The 19,957-nt window shown below is 40.1% G+C and overlaps 1 long non-coding RNA gene across 1 annotated transcript; it reads left to right on the forward strand.

The window, feature by feature from the left end:
* The first annotated feature begins 9,147 nt into the window (after positions 1-9,147).
* Positions 9,148-16,107, forward strand: LOC121603755. Its single transcript, XR_006006711.1, has 2 exons — positions 9,148-9,608; positions 9,885-16,107. It is a non-coding gene; the product is annotated as an uncharacterized LOC121603755 (long non-coding RNA).
* Positions 16,108-19,957: the final 3,850 nt, after the last annotated feature.

Below are 19,957 nucleotides of genomic sequence, written 5' to 3' on the forward strand. Positions count from 1 at the left end.
ACGGCAGCACCACCAGCAGCAACGGCATCACCGTTGGTGCCAGAGAGCAAGTCTCTTTTGTATACTTTTATAGTTTATAATAATCTTGCATATATAATTAACTTTTGGGAGTTTAAAATTTTATAGCTTCATGCAGCATGTGATAGTTGTGCCCGGTATACCCCATGACTATCATTTCCCATGGCCCGGGCCTCCTCGGGCTATGGGATGGGAGGTAAATGCATCGGTTCGTTGTTGTATATAGAAAATTGTGTGATAGGGCGGTAGAGCCATATCGACATGTCGTCACGGGCCCATTCGGTCTGGGGCAAACCACCAGCCACTAGCCAGCTAGTTATCTAACGGTTGGTGCAAAATCTAGACTCCGGAAAGAGAAGCCTCCGTTCTTTATCGGAGCTTTGGAATGGGTTCGGTAATTGTCCTCTTGCATTGTGCTTGTTATACAAATATATTGACCAAAGTTAATAGCTTCATGTTTGTTTGAGTTTAGATATTGAAGCAAACAAACAAAATACATGCATTTGAGGTTTCTTGTATTCTATGTATTTATTTACAAAAGCAAGCATCTGTTAAAACTGGATGCTAGAAACAGTTTTCTCGACAAACTCAATCCATCACGTAGTTGAAGGGATCTTGCTACACTTACAAAACTAACTAAAAAAAACGCTGACACACATCCTTTTTCTCCATTTCGCCATTTCCCAAAAACCGGTTGCACCGGATTATACGGCCAGCCAATGTCAGCTGCAGCGTCACCTAAACTCCGCAAACGAAGCACAGAACCAGTTTTTCCAAGCCACCAACGGCACAAAAAGCAACCCTCTCTATTACAACCGCGTCACCCTTAATCAAGCCTAAAACATCAATCGAATAGGGTCGCGCGCGCGTCCAAAGGTCGTCCCGCCGCTTTTCGGCCGACATTCGAACGAAGATTCGTCCGACCCCGGGACACAACCTTGTTTCCGGGGTGAATAGCTCACTCAATGAGCGTGTCCCGTTGGTGGATGGCATACACACGTACAGCCGACTCTACTGCAGCACGGTCCGCCATTTTACGCCCGAATTTTTCCCACCCCTCAGCAAACGCACCGCGATTGTGTTAAACACCGGGATCTATGCCAAAGTGTCCCGTTTGTGGATAATCATGGCCTGACTTCTGCCATTACGATTGCTTTTGTTGTTCGGTTCCCTCCTGACCTACCGACCGGGTCGGGGTCGGGGCAGGCTAATTGGCTAGTGTTACAAGTCCGTTAATAGGCCCACGGACGCGCCGAATCCAAATGTGAAAGAAGTCCATCCCCCATCCTCGATTGGACCGTCTGCGAATATGGGTGTATGGGCACCTTTCGCTACTTTTAATGTGCGCTCTGTGTGTGGTTGGGTCCCGTGCCAAGCAAGTTTAATGGTTGTCTAGTTTCCCTTCTTCAGAATGAGAATTTTAGGGCAAGCGAAATGAATGCCATGCTCTAAAATAAACCGTCGTGCCACTCCGATACCACGGTAAGAACTCACACACGAGACATGGCTACTTGGCGTTGGAAAACAAACGCGCACAAGACCGTTCGGCCCGCGCGTTCCATTCCTCAGAGGTCTGGCCCCCGGGATGCGCCCAGCAGAACTATATTAAACATTAATCGCCGCTCGGTTATGTCATAATTTTTGTTCACACACAACTTTTATGTTTAATCATAAAATGTTGCTCGCAAAACGGGAGCCCTCGGAATGAGCGGGAAAGGCGACGGTTGACCAGCGGCAGCAGCAACCCCACCCAACACCATACAGGACTTGCCGTGTGGCAATGGTCGAGGTCGTTGAATACTTTAATACACACTCTGGGAATAGTGGCCATTATTTTTCTTTATGATCATATCTCTTCGTCTCGAGCTCGCTTTCCCGCGCCGCGTATGCCGTGGAGCTGCGGTGCAAGAAAGGTGCGGCATAATTTCACCGCTCCGTTCACGGACGTCGTTTTTGGAGCAGGTTGCCAAGTGTGAAAAGCAGCACACATCACCACCGCACCGACAATGACGCCATTCGCACGATTCTTTTTCGGTGCTTTTTGGCAATAAATTGTACCGACATTTCTGCATCTGATGAACGCTTCAAAGCCGAGGCATTTGGAAGTCTTCATTTTCAAGATTTAAGACAGTGCGCTGTAAAAACTTGCCGCTCCACATGGGCACATCGAAAAATACGCAAACTTGCTCAATGTATATATAATGAATAAATATAAGTTTTCTAGCAAATATACATTCACCAACGATGAATAATTTACCGTATCGTTTCTCCACCACGGAGTCAATTTATGAGCCACTAACAGCTTTGTTCCCACGTACGGTCCCGATGGGTTCCGTCCTTGGATGGCTCCAACCGGCCACCGTCACGTGCTTCGTTTTACAGCTACCCCGGATGATCGCCTGTCCACTACCTTCCTAGCAGCCCTCCTCGAAAGATAAAGTGTCCTGTCTTTGTCTGGCCGTAGAATCCTTGTATCGGTCCTTAAGAGACTCGCCTCCCAGTAGCGGCTTCATCGGCAAGGCAAAGCTGAGACGAGCTGTCCGGACTCCGGAGGCTCCGGGATCGAAGAATATATATATAAACCCATCCCATCCACCTTGCTCGGTTTGGGTTTTCATTCTCCTTCTCGCTCGCTCTCTCTTTCTCTCTCTCTCTCTCTCTCTCTCTCTCTCTCTGGCTCGTTCAAGCAGGGGCAACCGAGATGGGCTGACACGTCTTGCACGATGCCTGATGCCTAATCCCTCCCAGTCCACCCGGTCATGGCTCGGTACCAGCAGCGCTCTCGCCGGGGGTAGAAATCTCGGTGCTCAGAAACTTACGCCCGTAGATATAACTATTATAAAGTTTATAGACCAATTCTCCTTTCGGGCTACGGACTCCGTCCAATGAAAATAGGTTCCTGCTTCGTTTGCATTTTCTCGCAAATGGATCGATCGGGTTCGGGGAGCTGGGTGGCAGCCCTTGCTGTACCCTTTGCTTGGCACCCAGATACACCCCGTCAAACCTGCCTCGCTCCATATCAAAAACAGCAACAGCACTAGGGAGCCCTACTTGCTTCCCTATCCCCCTGCTGCCGATCATAGGGTTTGCCTAGAAGGCACACCATGCCCTTCCTTCTCGCACGTGCTTCGTATCGATTGGTTTCTCCGGGGGTGGTGGGGGAGATGGTTCAGGATGTTAAAGTAATTTTCCATAGTTTTAGAGTTATCTTTGATGAAGGGCAGACACTCTTAGAAAACACACTCGGACTCGAACCTAAACCAAGCCACAAACACCCAACGCCTACTTACTTTCGTCGTGTTTTATATTTTAAAACCCACCAACCTGTGCCAATACCCCATCATCTCTTTTAGTTTTCCCTCTGCCTTGCCCTGTTTTGCACCTTTTTTCATGAAACCAAAGGCACCGAAAAGGCAGTGGTGGTGGCGGATCACCCAAGAGCTACACCTTTCTCTTTCTTAGCTTCATCCCACCGGGAGGTTCAGGGTAACTGTTTCTCCTTCGAGGAATGGAATGGACGATTGTAGCTGGTGTCCAAAAATCAATAGATTCGAGCACCAACAAAATAGAAGCATCGACGAATCAATATTTCCTTCCGTTTTTTCAAAGACGTGGAAAAATGAGTAAATGCTCATTTACTAAATGGACTGATTAGATTAACAATAAGATGAATCGGCTCATCAGTTAATTACGTTGTGAAAAGTTACTAACACAATTGCTCATCATCTTTAATCTCGACGACGTCGCGCTGTACTTTGTAATTGCAAGAAAACCAACCCGGAAAGCCGACTCGGAAAAAAGAATTAATTGTTAGCGTCATCTTCGTTTTTTGCAAATAAAAAAACACCGTCACTCATTAAAAGAACTAATCAAATAATGCAATAAAACTGTAAAGCAATTACAGAAAGGATGTTGCGCCTTTCCACTTCAAACATTCAAACAGCAATCGCCCGGACGCTTCTGGAGCCGGATAGGGCAAATATTAAAGTTTCTAATGGTTTAATTAAATCAGTAATTCCTCGATTGCTCTTTTTGTCGATTGATTTGAAAGAAAGGCTCCTAATGAAGTGATCTCTGTGCAAGGGTTGACTCCCTTTAAACGAAGTGCTTCAGTGCGCAGTCGGCAGCGGGTCAGCAATTTTAATTAGATTTCGAAGACAAGTGAACCGAGAACCGCTGCACTGCAAAGGCGCCATCGGAACCCTATCGTAGGACCCTCCATTTCCCTCTCCTAACTATTCTTTTAGCTTCTTGGTGTACAATGCACTTGAGAGTAAAAGCTCCAATTACACCCCGGGCCCGGTGCGGTAACAGGAAACATGCAAATTCCACCTTCAGCATTAGCTGGGCATCTCTCACATCAACGGGGTGTTGCTCGGGAGGTCACACAAACGCACCACACGGAATCCCACGGACTGCAAACTGGGAAGGTATTTTAATTTATGCATTTTAATCTAGCACGCTTTTGTTCGTCCGCCTTTGAACATGGTCCTCCAGTCGAATACCAGGAAGAACGTTACAGAACCGACTACGGTCGAGTCGCAGCTCAAACGCAATGAACGAAATGACGCAAAGGGAAAGGTGAAGACACAGGTCGGAGGTAAAAATGTGGCAAGAATTCTATCAACCACACATGAACTGTAAGCATCGATGAAAAGAAATGAACTTTGTCCGTTACGGACGATCTGAGAGCTTCCAAACAGTGGAACGAATCGAAAAAAAGAGCAAAAGAGCTCTCGCTTGAACTACAGGAAGTGGAGCTTTCTCATCTCGATTGGGGAACATTCTTCCCCGTAAGCATCGTACTTCTAATGATCCATGTAATGGAGAACCACCAACAACACACTCCCAACAGTAGACTTGATACTCGCTTCCAGATAGACTCTTAGCAAAAAACGCCTGGTCGTTTGAAGTTTGAGTGACAAGAGAAATCGGACATAATTGGTAAGTGTTTACTGCCACCATTCGACGACGTCGGTACGGCATATCGTTGGTCACTTCTGCTGCAATGAAATAGGTCCATCCGTCAGTGTTGCGTCTCACGAAGCTATCCCATACCATGAAATGACTACAAAATATTGAGCATCATAAAGTAAAAGACATAATAAAATGGTCCAGGACTCGGGTCCGGCTCCCGGGTTATCCTTGTAAGCACACACACACACATGCACACATCCACAACCTCAAAACTTCTCGTACCCTGGGTTCAGTTTTCCTTTTGTAAAACTTTCTCCCATTTAGCTTCTTCTTTTCTCCTGAACAATCAGCCACCCCCGTTTCACCCACATCCTGTCTATCCCGAGAGTGAACCAAAAGTGCCTTAAGGTTCCTATTTCGTTCGGGTCACCACATCTATTATGTTTTCCCGTCACTAAAACTACTGCACATATCGAAGTTTTCCACTGCAAAAGCAAGGGGGACTTATGGAAAACTCTTCCCATCGAGCACACCACTCTGCGCTCAGATAGTGGTGAGTGAGTGTGCGTGTGTGCCGCAAACGAGGTAGTTTGGGGTGTGTATGTTGCCTGAGACAGAGGAAGGACGACGACGACGATACACCTCAGGCTCACATCAAACCATTCAGCTCTTTACCGAGCGAGCGTCTTGCTCCGGCCAGAACTTTGCCAAGCCAGTCCCCTTTTTGTGCCGAGAGCTGGGGTGAGGATTTAGAAACGACAACGGCTCTCTTCACCGAGAAAGGAAAAAACTCATTTGCCGACCCCTCCCTTTTTAGAAGCGGGCGAAAACTTGGCAAAACTGGTACTGGTTCCGCAACAAGGATCTGGACGACACAGTAGTGTCGGTTGGTGCAGAAGGAGAGCGAACGCCTCGGAAGACATGCCAGACAACGACGACGACGACGTTATCGTTATTGTCGGTAGTCGTGGTCGGATTTCCATCGTCAGCGTTGCTTTGGTAACGTCACTGCTATAAGTTAAAACGAGAAAGCAAATATGGAGATTCGGAATGGAGGAAACTGTCTTGTGTTTGCTTGGTTTGAGGAAAACCTATGCAGACGCAACATTGATGCTCCATCTTATTTTGTATCGGCGTTCTGCTGTTTACAAGAAGTTATCCATTTGTTTGTAATTCGATTTGATATTATTAATTTATATTTATTGAAACAAGCTACAAACCACCTTAATAATCATGTCAGTATCATTAAAACATTACAGTATGTTATATATTAACTTTTTTCATTTTTCAGCCGATTTGGCACTTGGTGATATTTAATTAATAATAAGAAATAAATTAAACTATATTTGCACACAAGGTGCAAATATCTTCGCTCACGTGCTGCGATTGACATCGAGCAGGGTTGCCTAAAACATTGCAGTCTCCCTTCTAGAACGACGTCATACTGGAACTCATCCTTCCATCCCTATCCGCCCAGGGAAGCGCCCCTAATTCCCAAGAGCACGCTAACACGATAACCGGTGACTTGGAAACTTACCAAAAGGAGAAGCCATCGATTTTCCACCACACTTGCACGAAAGGAAGATCGATGCAGCAAAGGACCGGGCCAAGTCTGCAACCCGTTGACGACGATGCTGCTGCCGGCCCTTTTCTCAGAAGTGTTTTACGGATTATGTTCTACATCATCGCATTTGTGACCCTCGTCGTCCTGTGCTCTGGCCTGGTTGCTTGGTTGGTTGACAATTTCCTGCCTAACCATCATCCCCTTTGGAGGCCGTGTACGTCTTGTTCCATTCTTTCTTCATTGTACTCACCCGACCGCTGCCGTTATCCTCTCGCTTATAAGATAACTCCGAAAGGCCGAAGAAACACAGACAGACGCCGTATAATTCGCTCGGTACAACATTGGGATGGAGGGAAAACCAAAGAAAACCTGTTCATTGGTTTCTAGTGGTCTGAAACAGAATGGAAAGCATACACCATTCTTTTGTGTTTATGTGTGCGTGTTTGTATGTGTCTTTGTAGATGTCTGCAAGATTGTCTGCTCGTTTGTGCATCGGCCAGTTTAAAGAGTCTTCTCGTTGATGTGGCATAATTAAAAATGAAACTATGAAAACGAACTAGCTAGATGTAGTATTGTACGTATTGAAAGACGATAATGTGGACAATGGGTTGAGGTTTGTATTTAATTTATTGTAGCACTTTTCAACACAGCGATTTCTCGGTGGACCTGCTAAAGCTGATCGCTCCTTTCCCTTCCAACGCTCGGTTGATAATGTGAAAAGTGGCAAATTTTAATGTTTCTTAATTTAGCTTTTATTTAATTTGAGATTTGATGTGTACTTTGAGCTTGAAAATGACTACTGTAAATATGGAACAGACGAACGAGCTTTGAATTATCCTAGTTTTTGTAAACAAATACATCATCATCCTATAATACAATTTTCTTATCATTAAATATGTTATGTTTATCCTTCATAACTTCAGCAACATATTTTGACTTGAATAATTTAATTAGATTCTTTTGAACCTTTGAACCTGTTTTTGAATCATTTATAACTAATTAATAATGAATTGTTGTTTATAATCTGCAGCCTTTTTAAACCATAATTTCATAAAATTCGTCCATACCGCAAAATAACATCAATCAGTTATAACCATCATATATTACTTTAAGTTATTTTTTGCCTATAAATAACTATCGTATGCATTTCATTTATCATTTTGATGATATGTCTTAAGGTTGTTTTTACAAATTAAAATTTCTTAAAGAAATAATTTTGTTTTTGTCAATATTAGGGTTGTTAACAACGTATTTTAATTTTTAGTTAAATTTTAGTCGTTTTGTTACTATTTCAATTCTAAAATGAAAAATTCTTTAATATCTAGTTACATGTGATATGATTTTACTATCGATTATTGAACGAAATGAAAAATTTTGGCATTAAAACAAATGTCGTAATGACCAGAATAACGACACTGTGCGTTACATCCTTTAAACTCATTGTATGCAAGCATGTCTTGTATACAACTGTAACGTTTCATATTGGTTTTTCGTTAGACATCCCATTTTCCACTACTATAAACAATCATTCTGAGCCAGTTTTCCTAGTCAATAGTATTTTTTTAAATAAAATCTGATAAAATTCTGATGTTACCGAACTAACAAGTAATTAATATACATCATCAATTACAATCTTACGAAAACATTATGATTCAAACATTCTTTAATATTAATTTTTAGGAAGTAGTCTTACTAACGCCATAGTAGTTAGTAAAATCATAGTAAAATCACAATGAAAAGATTGAAAGATTTTAATAGAATAAACAGCGATAATTTTAAATCAGATTCCTAGCTAGAGACAATATTAATAGGGCATCTTCAAGACTTTTTCTTTTAAAATACATTTAAATTGGTAAAAACATCATTTTTAAAATGGCTTCTCTAATGCATATACATATTTAACCTTGAACTTAACGTATTTTTGCTGCATATTTCCAAACCTTAAAGCAACTGTAGAACGTTTCCGTTCCAATTCAAGTCGTACCAAGTTTGTATGCTACACTTAATAATCAACGTCCAACATTCCCGTTTCCATCGGCTGTAAGCAATATGTTGATGTTTCTGCTTTTCAAATCTGGAAAAACAACATACAAAATACAAAATCGCTTATACAACGCGAATAACGTTCACCAACAATGGTAATCCATCTGAGTCACACAGCAGCATCCGAAAGTGTCATGCAGACAACCTTTACATCCGTTCCCAGCCTCAATGTCCTGCACATCTGCATCTGGACATTCGTGCCTAATTACGAGCCAACAGGAAAAACTTGTTCCTTCCCATTTCATCTCATACGACCGTTGGAGAAAAATCCGGAATAAATCGTTAGCATCTCGCGGTCCACTCGCAAGTCCAGGTGTCCGTGCATCCTGTGCAGATCCTTTGGTGGCTGAAAAACCGGCTCTAGAAACAGGAACCACCGCGCATTGCCCAGCGGCCACTTTTCATCTCGCTCCCATAGTCCATCCGGCCGGCTGGGAGCGAACGAGATCGCTGCCAAGGATGCTGCTAGCGGATGGTTGTTAATCCTCCCCTCCTATTTCAGTCAGTGGCCAAACCGGCTTTCCCCCGTTGATCTCCGATCTTGACCATGATTTTGCTGCTAGAAAACATTTTCCTGCTGAGCACGGTTTGAGCTAGGAGGTCAGTTCGCTCAAGTCCATCTACCGTTCAACATCACTTTATTCTGCTGCGCAAATATCCTGCGCTTCGATCGTCCGTCGATGGAAACGTTGGACTTTGTTGGTGCGTTCGCGCAAAGTTTCCAGTGCGCTAGCGCAGAAAGAAGCAATGCACCCAGTGGAAGTGGCAGTGACAGTGAGCATCAGTGCGCCCAGTGAAAGTGTGTTGCGCATATGTCTGACAAATCGGCAAACCCATCTCGTGCAAAAGCAGTGCAAAAGTCAGAGAAGCAAAATTTGTACCAACATAAAATGTCCGCGAAACAAAAGAAGCAAAACCGCATACAATGCAGTCAAATCCGTATCGAAAAATCGGTTCTTATTTTTGTGAAACCCAGTTTGGCCATAGTAAATTCTGTTCTGAAACTACATCTACTAAAATGGTGTGAATAAAGTGACGTTGAACCGACTTTGCAATGGAAAACAAGGTAATAAGCCAGTGCAGATGATGCATATTTCTTATATTATGTATGGTTTAATGAGCCGCTTAGGAAAACAGAATGAAAAATGAACAATACAATCTTGTAAAAAAAACATGATTACATTAACCCACCAACATGTTGCATCGTGTGAAAAAAATATTGACCATGATTCGCTACGCGTTGTGGTCTAGAAACGAATGTTTAGTGAAAATTCGTGAATTTATGCACTGATTGAGCATTGAAGAAGCACTAAAAAAGATTTTGTTTTTTCTCTCTTCACAGATAGAAGGAGTTGAACGAACTCACCAACCCGACATTCATAGCCGCAGCATCATGTTTGGAAACATTCATACCCGAATAAGCACATAATTGAAGAACTTGAACAAGACAAATCAATATAACATGGGCATCGTTAAAAGAAGATACAAAACAAACAAGTCATCCCGTGCGAAAATAATACATGTCAAATGTTTAACGCTTAAAAAACACGAAAAAGATACAGTTTTCCGATCGACCGACCAGCAAAGGCATTGGCAATAGAGTGAAACATACAAGATCACACATGAAAACACATTCCAGAAGAATCTCAAGTTAGCCGAACGTAACATTTCAGATGAGCAACAAAACCATGAGAAAAAAATCGAAGAGAAAAAGAAACACCAAAAGAAACGCCCGAATAATCAAACTCGTTCAAATCACCCAAAAGAATGTTCAAACAGAATGTTCATTGAACACAAGTCCCAGTTATGGAGGAAAAAGGCGAAGAGAAGCTCACCCCTGGCCTTTGAAAGAGAAGAAGAAAGCATTCACTGAATAAAATATTGATACGCCATCTTGTCCATCTTCACAGCGACGACAGTCGAGATGCCATGCTCGACCACACCACAGCGAAGCGTCTTTCGGTGTAGAATAAACACCAAGACGCAGCACCGGCATATGGCCATGCAACACGTGTCACCTACGCAGCACGCTTGCACACGCACCAAATCTATCGAAACAAGAAGAAAACAAAGAAATCCAAAATCACTCGCACATACACCCATACAATCGGAAAACGGAGAAAAACAATATACAAAACGCAACCCTGCAAAAAGAAATCGTACACAATCTTAAGCTGCCGCGTTCCGTTCCAAAAACACCAAACCTCTCCATGAGAAGAAGAAGCACCGTCGTTCGGCTGGGGAAAACCCTATTTCCCCTATTTTCTTCGGCACGCAGTAACAGCATACACTACTACCAATACTACGACAATTTCCGGGCAGAACAGTTCATCTGGCTTCGAACGTGGCAGCGCAAACGGTAGCGGAGGAGAAAATTCAAAACTAAACGGGGAAAATGTTCCGAGCGTTTTCCCCGTCCAACAGTCTAACATAATACCAGCAGCAGCAGCAGCGCCATCGTGTAAGCAGCATTTCGGGAAATAGACAGCTGGCACATCGCGAACCATCTGACAGCATCGTGGCAGGCGTGTATTTGCAGCGAGACAGCAGGGTGACACCAACGTGGGACAGCAACGACAAAGACGACGGCCGAGCGAAAGCTTCCAAGCGCCAGAGGGAAGCTTGCAGAGAAGTATAACCACACATATTATTGTTTTCGTTTTTCGTGCAAGCCATTGTCCCGCAACAGGGCGACAGCTGCTTCTATTTGGCATTCCTGTTTGGGTTTGCACAAGGCCTTTTTTAAATAAGTATTTTTTTATTTGTGTTATTTCATTTCTGATGAACGTGTTTTGTTTATTTTTCACATCACTCGATTAAACCGCTTAATTTTTTCACTGAAGTACTACATTCTGATAGCAACAGAGCACAGAAAACAAAACAACGCCTCCAAATTAAATAGTACCCCGTTAATGAAAGCAAACGAAACAATATGATACACAAAAGTTAAAAGATAAACTGATGTTACAAAAGTGTATAAAACAACTCAAAAGTCAACCATAAAAAACTATAACTAAATCCAAAATCCCAAAATCTACAATTACACGAAAAACAATCCACAATCACCTCTTATCACTCAAACGTATGCATCGCTCCAATTTTATTTCATAGTTTTAATATAATACCTACTTTAAGTCACTTTAGCACACATACAAATTGACAAAAACTGAAGCATTCCACCAGCATGCCAAAACAGAAAAAAAAATGTGGACCAAGGCGTTTTTCTACGTGCTGAGTCTCAAAAACAACGCAGTAATAGAATTGGTAATAGCTGACCGGGCTTGTTTTAATGAAGCTTCTGTTTTCAATCACGACACAGAATTGATAGCATTATAACACTTAGTTTACCACTGCAAACGTTTACAATCATCCCAATGAAAACGATAACAGAAATATTTTACTCAGGTTTTAGTTATTAATACAACTTGTTGCCGATAAAGGCGATATCCAATTCAACTATTGCGATTTATCGATCCATCTATCCGTCTCTCTCACTCAAGAGATTCAACACAACCACAAACACTGATCTACTTAACAACTCAACATTGCACCCAATCGCCAGAAACAAGAAACAATAGCAATAAACAAAAACTGGAATGTTTTGTTTCGAGTAACGTGTAACTCAGTTCTAAACGTTTGCACTTTTACACACAAATCAATGACAAACCTCCTCCTCCATCCCCGAAATGCTTCTCGTAAATTCAACTAGTTAAATGATTCAATCGCCAGCAAAACCAGCCCTCCTTTCCCCAGGTGAAGCTCTAAATCCAATTGTTATTTGAAGAAGAAGAAAGGAACAGAAACAGATAAAGCAAAGCTGAAGAAACCTCATATGTGATAATTATAACTATTCGTGGCCAAATCATGAAAACATGTGAAAAACAAATAGTAAAATATTTTAAAAAGCAAACATTTTGTTATAGTCATGAAACATGAAAAAAAAGTAAAGGAAAACCCAGAGAAAATCTCAGACAATGATAGCCAAAACGAATTGCAGGTTGAGCCTGTATTTAGTGAATATCAAATTAAATCAATTAGCTGCACCAAAAAGAAGAAAAGAAAGCAACACTAAACCTTACAATAAAAACAGAAGAAAATTTAAAGATGAAATAATTCTTTGTTTGACTGTGATGAAATATAAATTTGTTCTAAACAATCGCTATCAATTAAGTTGATAATAGACAAGCAAAATGGCAATAATGTGATGTTGGAACAATGTTGATTTGTTTATTCAAAAGTAACACATACAACAACAAAAATCAACCTGCCAAGTTCAGTTCGGGTATGGCAGAAAGCGCTTACCCTCGCACAAACATTTAGCTGAAGAATTGTTAATATTTGATCGAATTTATTTCATTGTTGAAAAGTACCGATTTATAAACAACCAACTGGACTGAGATTATTTTTGTAAAGTGATACAAATGAGGCTCCTATTTGTTAAACAGTATCGCAATTGAAATTGAATGTTAGAATTATCATGCACAAAACGTTGCTGGTTTGTGTGGGGAAAATTTTTGTGGAAAAATGAATTCTTTCTTACAAACGCAAGGCACAAAACCAAATGTGATACGAACAATAAGTCAAACGATGAAGAACAAACAAAATCTTAAACACAAACTTATTACGGAAAGGGGCATCGAAACCAAAAACGAAACTGTTGGCAACCAAAAGCGCATGATTTGGCATGTAGGATATTCGAGCAAAAGGGCGATGTACAATTTTCTGCAAAGCTAAATTAAATAGCAAAAACATAAGCAAACATTCACTTACGATTAAGTTCATACATACTTGAGTCGCGAAAGAAGGCATCCAGTTTTTGTAACGATCCTATTTAGTTTCTTGATTTTGTTTCTGATTACTTACTCTAGTTTATAGCAAATGCTGCCCGCACGGTGAAGGAACAGTGTATCGCAAGAGGAGGCATGTTGTTTGTGCTCGCTTGAGCCACCAAATCAACATACCATCTATTCCGCAATCCACTGTGCGGACAGTTGCAACAGGTCACACAGAACAGAGCGAGATTGAGATTGCCTTGCGGGAGGAAGTAGGCAACGAATAGTCGAAGTAACAAACGATACTAAAATAGTTTCTTTTTTAATCTTTCTTTTTCTAGACAGGGTCATTGAAAATAGGAAAAAAGGGGGCACGCGCGTTAAAACTTTCTGGCGATCAATCACGAACACGTCTCGCTACTCGCTAGAAACTCGAACCTCGGAAGGAATTAGCCTGACAAAAACGTTTACCCAAATCACAAAAGCAAGTACTGAAAATTCTTCCCTTTTTGCATCACTAGTTACAGCTGTTTAAAACCAAACACTAATTATTTAAAGCTAATACTTAAGATCAAGACTATCTGAAATCATAATCCTTGAGACTTAAACAAGAAAGCCCATAGCTAAAATTGTGCGTATCAAGAGACTAGAACCATGTATTGTCCACACGCGTACAGGATTCTTATATATTTATTTTTTACATTACCATTATGCACACTGAAAACGCCATTCGCAAAACTAGCGTCGCCGAATCGGCGTGCAATGCGGCGGGCTAGAATGGACAGTGTTTTTCCACAGGCCAGCTAACGCTGTACAACAGGGGGATGCGGACGATTCTATCCGGTTAGTCAGAGGAAGGATTGTACGACCGCACTGTGTGCAGCTGTCCCTTCGCAGCTGTAGACGTGGAAAGGGATAAAAATTCATTTTCCATTCCCACTCCCCTTTTAGCAGGACACGTCGGCCGGAGACGCTAAGGAAAATTGGGTTTTCTTTTGCTTAAATGAAACTCGAACCCAACGAAGAACTGCAATATGCGCTGTAAAATTCCAAAAGCAACCACCGATAATAATCTCCATTATTAATAAAAACCACAAAACAGCCCTACCACCCCGACTAGCGCTTAGTGGGCCACAAAATTTGCAATCATTTTTCGGCCATGATCGAAGCGTGGTGTCTATCAAATATTAACATGAAACACACAAACGCACACGAACAAGTAGCAATGAATTTATTCGGAATTTGGTCTATCGTGATGATAGCTTGGGGGACTCGTTATTCGAGGCACATGCAATGTTCGGATAATTTGGCAAAACGGATTTTTGGGTGTAAACGGCAAATGATCGCACTCGGCTGAGGATTTTTCCAAAATTCTCTTTGATGCTTAACTCTAACTACTCTGGACAAGAAAAACCCGCATCGCACTAAACTTCTCGATGAGATTTTATTAAAGATACTGCCCTTTTCCGGGTGCATATGATTGGTAGGAAATCTTGCAGACACTTCCCTCAATCGTTCTTGTTTATAATCACTGCTTGCCCTTTTTAGAGCATCCGTTTTACGCTTCATTGAGAATGAATACCTTCTTGGACGAAAGTTCAGACGAATTTGGAAGCCATTTCTGGAATGAAAAGGTCGGCTCAAATCTGAAACCAATTAGTTTATCAGCAGTTTAGATGAATAACCAGGAATTTAACAAAACAAAAAAAAACAGTTTAAAAATTTAATATCAAAAGTTTTTCCAAAGTATAGCAATATTTAAAAACATAACAGTATTTCAAACTAATACCGAGGTCACTTTAAAGCATACAAACAATATTTGATACTAAGTAATATTTGAAGACATAATAAAAAATCAAGACACGAAATTAAAAAAGCTAATGAAGTATACACATGAAATAGCGAGCAAATTCAAATTTCAAATAAAATAACATGCAAAATCGAAGTTCGTAAAAATGCAATCCAAAATAAAACTGAATAATTGTAGGAAAATCTCATATTTTACATAAAACTCTTAAAAACCAGGACGGAAAAACAAATAAAAATCAATGAAAACAATCACAAAAAATCAATACAATCATTTCAAGCAATGCCAACTTCCAAAAATAAAACATTTTGTCCAAATAAATCAAAAACAATAATCTTGTAAGATCAATCTCAAAATCAATCAAAATCCCTAATCAAAACTTGAAACCTCTGCCTTAAAAACAATATTGGCTCTAAAAAAGGCGTGTGTGGATGAATGGGTATTAAAAACGACACTAGCGATAAAAACCAGAAAAACGATACCAACGGACACAATCATATAAAAATAGAATTACAAAACAAAATTTACTTTCTCCAAAAATAACAACCAAACCCAAACCCTCCAAAAACCCAAATCCAAAAACCATTGCGCGAAACTCCTTTCGGTAGAAACAATTTCCGGCAAAGACATTGGTACCGACATGGGTAGTGTTTACCGTGGTCGGCATACGTGCAACAGAATCTTCTCACATTTAAACCCATACGTTAGAACATAGTCTTACTGGGTCGTCTTTTACCCTCTGCTACACGAAAATGTAATCAAATTATTACTAAAATAGCAAGCACGAACGAAATATTTTGTTAATTAACCTCTCAAAGCGCCTGACCACTGGAGCGTACCACCACCTACCTACAATCGGCAAAGCGGATGGTGAGAAGAAAGTGCACCTAATGCTATAGCTTTGTGCTGTCTCTATCGTATTTTCCACATACCAGTGACACAAGCACACCCAAACACGAGGGTATCAGAAAATGCAACAGCAACAACAAAAAACTAACCGTCCTTCTGGACCCATAACGATACCAGAAACCCATTTCCTAGACGACATTCTCGGCGTCATCTTCAAACAAATTTCCTTCGGAAAATTATTTTAACTTGCACCTCGCACCCTAATGCTGGGTTGGGTTCCCTCAACACGACAGCGGCGAGCAGGGACAGAGCGATGCATCGTATCGTCAATCGAAACTGGCTACGCTATTTGCACTTCAGCAATCTTCACTATCAACTTAACTTTCTTCGCCTGCTGCACACTCTGTCCACACAGGCGCAAGTTGGTGCCAGCTATTGAAGAGCGTCAGTCCGATCGCTGGTGGGTGGAAAAGCGCCCGACAAAACAGCAGGACCTTCTACGCCCAGAAGATGTCCTGTGAAGCAATTTATGTTTTCTTTTGCTTGAGTTACAGGAACCCCTCACTTTCTGTTCTGGGTTAATTTGTGTGTGCGTGAGAGTGAGAGCAAAAAGGGCGATGATTTCTATATCTTGATACATGCACTGCATAATCACGGACACTACGACAAAAAGGGTGAGAATATTTGAAAATGAATTTGAATTTCTCAAAATTATATCAAGGCATATAAGAGGATAATTATTTTCGAAGAAAATATATTATAAAAAAACAATATCTAATTTACACAAACATATCTCAAATTCTTCAAAATCAAACAATGTAACAAAAAACTGCAAGTGGTATTAAATCATTTACAAAAGAACATAACAAAAACAATCAACAATCAGAAAACACAGCAACATCAAAGATGAACATAAATAATCAAAAAAAGATAAAAACAATAATTATGGAAACATGTGCAAAAACCTATTACAGTAAACAGGCAAGCATTCAAAAACGTACAGCACACAAAATACAAATTTCTTTGACATCTTTGGCCCATCGGAAGTAAAACTTCCGGTTGCTCAATTAGGCAGTATTGTTTACAAACACAACTAAAAGCAAGTTGGCAAGATTTCGCCTAATCTTGCCTTTCACATTGCAACAACTCGACCACATTTCATTTTGCACAAACAGGCTTGGTAGCAAAGTTTCATTCCTTCTGAAGCATCTCTGTACCAGTCGATTTTATATCTTGGCCGTTTTTCTAATCCATCCTCCCCATGCAACGGGAGCAAAGTTGGAAGCCATCTCTGAAGTAACTAGAACGAGAAATTTGCATATCTTAGGTGTACGCTACCTTTTGTAGACATTTGCAAAGGCGAAATGTGCAGACGAGGGACACCTAATCATGTGAAACTTTTCCGTAAGACGCATAAACCCACTGCAAAAGAACTCCAAAAACAGAAACTCACACACACACACACAGCCGGAAACATACGTTTGGACTTGAAAGTTACCAAGCAAGATTGAGGCAAGGGATTCATAAAGATTATTTAAACCCTGGTCGGATACGAAAATCTTTAAAAACAGGCACACAAGATTGCTGATGATGTTACGATACTGCGCGACTAGCAAGTTGCCCTTCGTATTTGCTAACACATTGGTCAGTTTGTTATGGGTATTTGTGTGTGTGTGTACATGAAATCAGTTCCAAAGTTATGAATATGGTCTTTGATTACGTTCCCTTCCTGGTCATCATTAGGCCTGCCATCAAAAGAAAGCGTTTAGTTGGTACGTCTTTCGATAATCATGCAATAACGACCGGAATTCTGGTCCAGCAGCTGGTAACGCATGTGACGCAAAAAGTAATTATGTATCTATGAAATATATGTATGTACAATACCTTCCCCATCGAAAAACAAAAAAAAATAGAAGAAAAATCATTTGACACTAATCGTCAATGTAATACACTAACCACGGTTTACTTTCTGGTGCCCCTTTTAGCTACAATATGACGAGTAGGTTAACCAAAAGAGGTCAAGTTTCTGGACGAGTAGCGTAAGACTATGTTTGATAGCATGAAATTAACAAAAAACAATTAACTAAAATTGTATTTTAAAAGCTACAATTTGGTTCCCAAAAACATAATGTCATTTCATCAAGTAAAACGGGGTGGGAGTAAACAGTGTGAGAGCCAATTTTGGGGACGTGAGACAAAATGAAGCGTGTTTCGTGATTGAAAATATATATTTCTCGTTGGTATTTGTTCCATTCGAGCTCTCCACAACGCGTTCCCTCTTAAGACAAAGCAAATTCCCAGCGAAAAAGTCAGGTTCCTTCGAAGAGGTTTATTTACTAGGTGCGTACAATATTTAATTCAACCGAGTGTAGTATTGTCTTTCTGTATTTTTTTTTGTCTTGTGAAATTATTCGCTCTTATCCATGGTTTCTTCTTATCTTCCTTAAGTCTTCAATTTGTGTGATTTTTTTTTATAAATTAATTCACTAGCTTCGAAAGTAGGATTTGAAAAGCAATCCTTTAATTCAAATGAAATTGCAATTCATAAATGTTTTGAAAACTATCCAAAACATACAATCTAAAATATGTCATGCCCATTTTTTTAACAACAACAAAAGTCACTGCAATAGTATATTCCCGCCTGCTCGGGAACATCCATCACAACCACATTCCCTCACTCTCTCACACTCAAACCATTTTAATGCGAACATTTTTCTTTAAATGCCACGGTTGAACTACTGATTGCCACGCATTTTCAATATTTCTCCGATGAAGCGGTTCTCTCGCATCTCGATTGAGAAAACAGCAAGTGTATCAAATGCATGCTGATACTTTTAAGCTAAGAATCAAGTAACAAATTTACTAGCGCATCGAAGCTGTTAGTTACAAGGAATAGCATTAGTATAGTTAGACTAGAGATGCTAGAGTAAAGACTTTCTGATAGGACTTGGGGTGAGCTTAGGTTAACTGGACGTTTTCAATGAATATTTTTACATGTTCGATTGATGTGATTTTAACAAGCGATGATTATTTCTAAGCAAAAATAACGAACAGTGACAACGAAGCAGTAGCAGAAACTTATTCAACGCGAAACATAACTTTCTTAAAACAGAAAAAAAACAAACAAGCAAACTAAAGCACGTGCAACAAGTTACGTAAAAGAAACAAGTAAAAAAGGTTTTAAGAACAAAACAAGAAACATGAAACAGGTAGAAAGCAAAGAAAAAACGAAAACAGCAATCTATACAACAGCAATTCAAAAAGAAAAAGAAAACCAAACTATAACTATAAAAGTGCTAAGATAAATTGTGCAAAACAAGAAGAAAAAATATATCAGTAAGAACGGCTCAAAACATTACTTCAAAAATAACACAATTGCAACGTTTAAGTGCCTTATGAAAAAGATGAATGAAAGATATGCATACCAAACTCGCACATTTAGATAAAAATAAACAAAGCTAAATCCGTCCAGGTTTGAAGAATCTATAAAACGGGAAATCCGATTTTAATGAATAAACAAAACAGTCAGTGACTCAAACTTTACACTGTCAGGCAATATAATTAATTAAATTCTGGTCATTTACAATTGGAGCATTACAAGTGTACATTTCATTTCATTTCCAACTGTGTGCTGAAGGATACAAAGGAACGCGTATAGACTACAGCATATTGAACAGTGAAGTCAGGAAACACGGACACATGTAATAAAATAAAAAAACAATAACAACTAACTAACGACATTCAAAACCAATTATGGCAATATTCGAACGAGCTTAGATGGCTACAAACCTAAAGAATACCAAAATACGGTTAATAAATTTTCAACTTTTTAGTAACAAAAATACTAAAAGTATCAAGATTTCAATGTTATTTTTCGAGCAAAATAATTAATGACTTAACACTCTATAACATTAGAACGCAAGAAAACATGTTAGAATACAACAAAACCTATTAGAACACAAAAAACTTATACACAAAAGTATTGAA

Source organism: Anopheles merus, chromosome 2R (genome assembly GCF_017562075.2).
Source record: "Anopheles merus strain MAF chromosome 2R, AmerM5.1, whole genome shotgun sequence".
In the NCBI taxonomy this organism is placed as follows: Eukaryota; Metazoa; Arthropoda; class Insecta; order Diptera; family Culicidae; genus Anopheles; species Anopheles merus.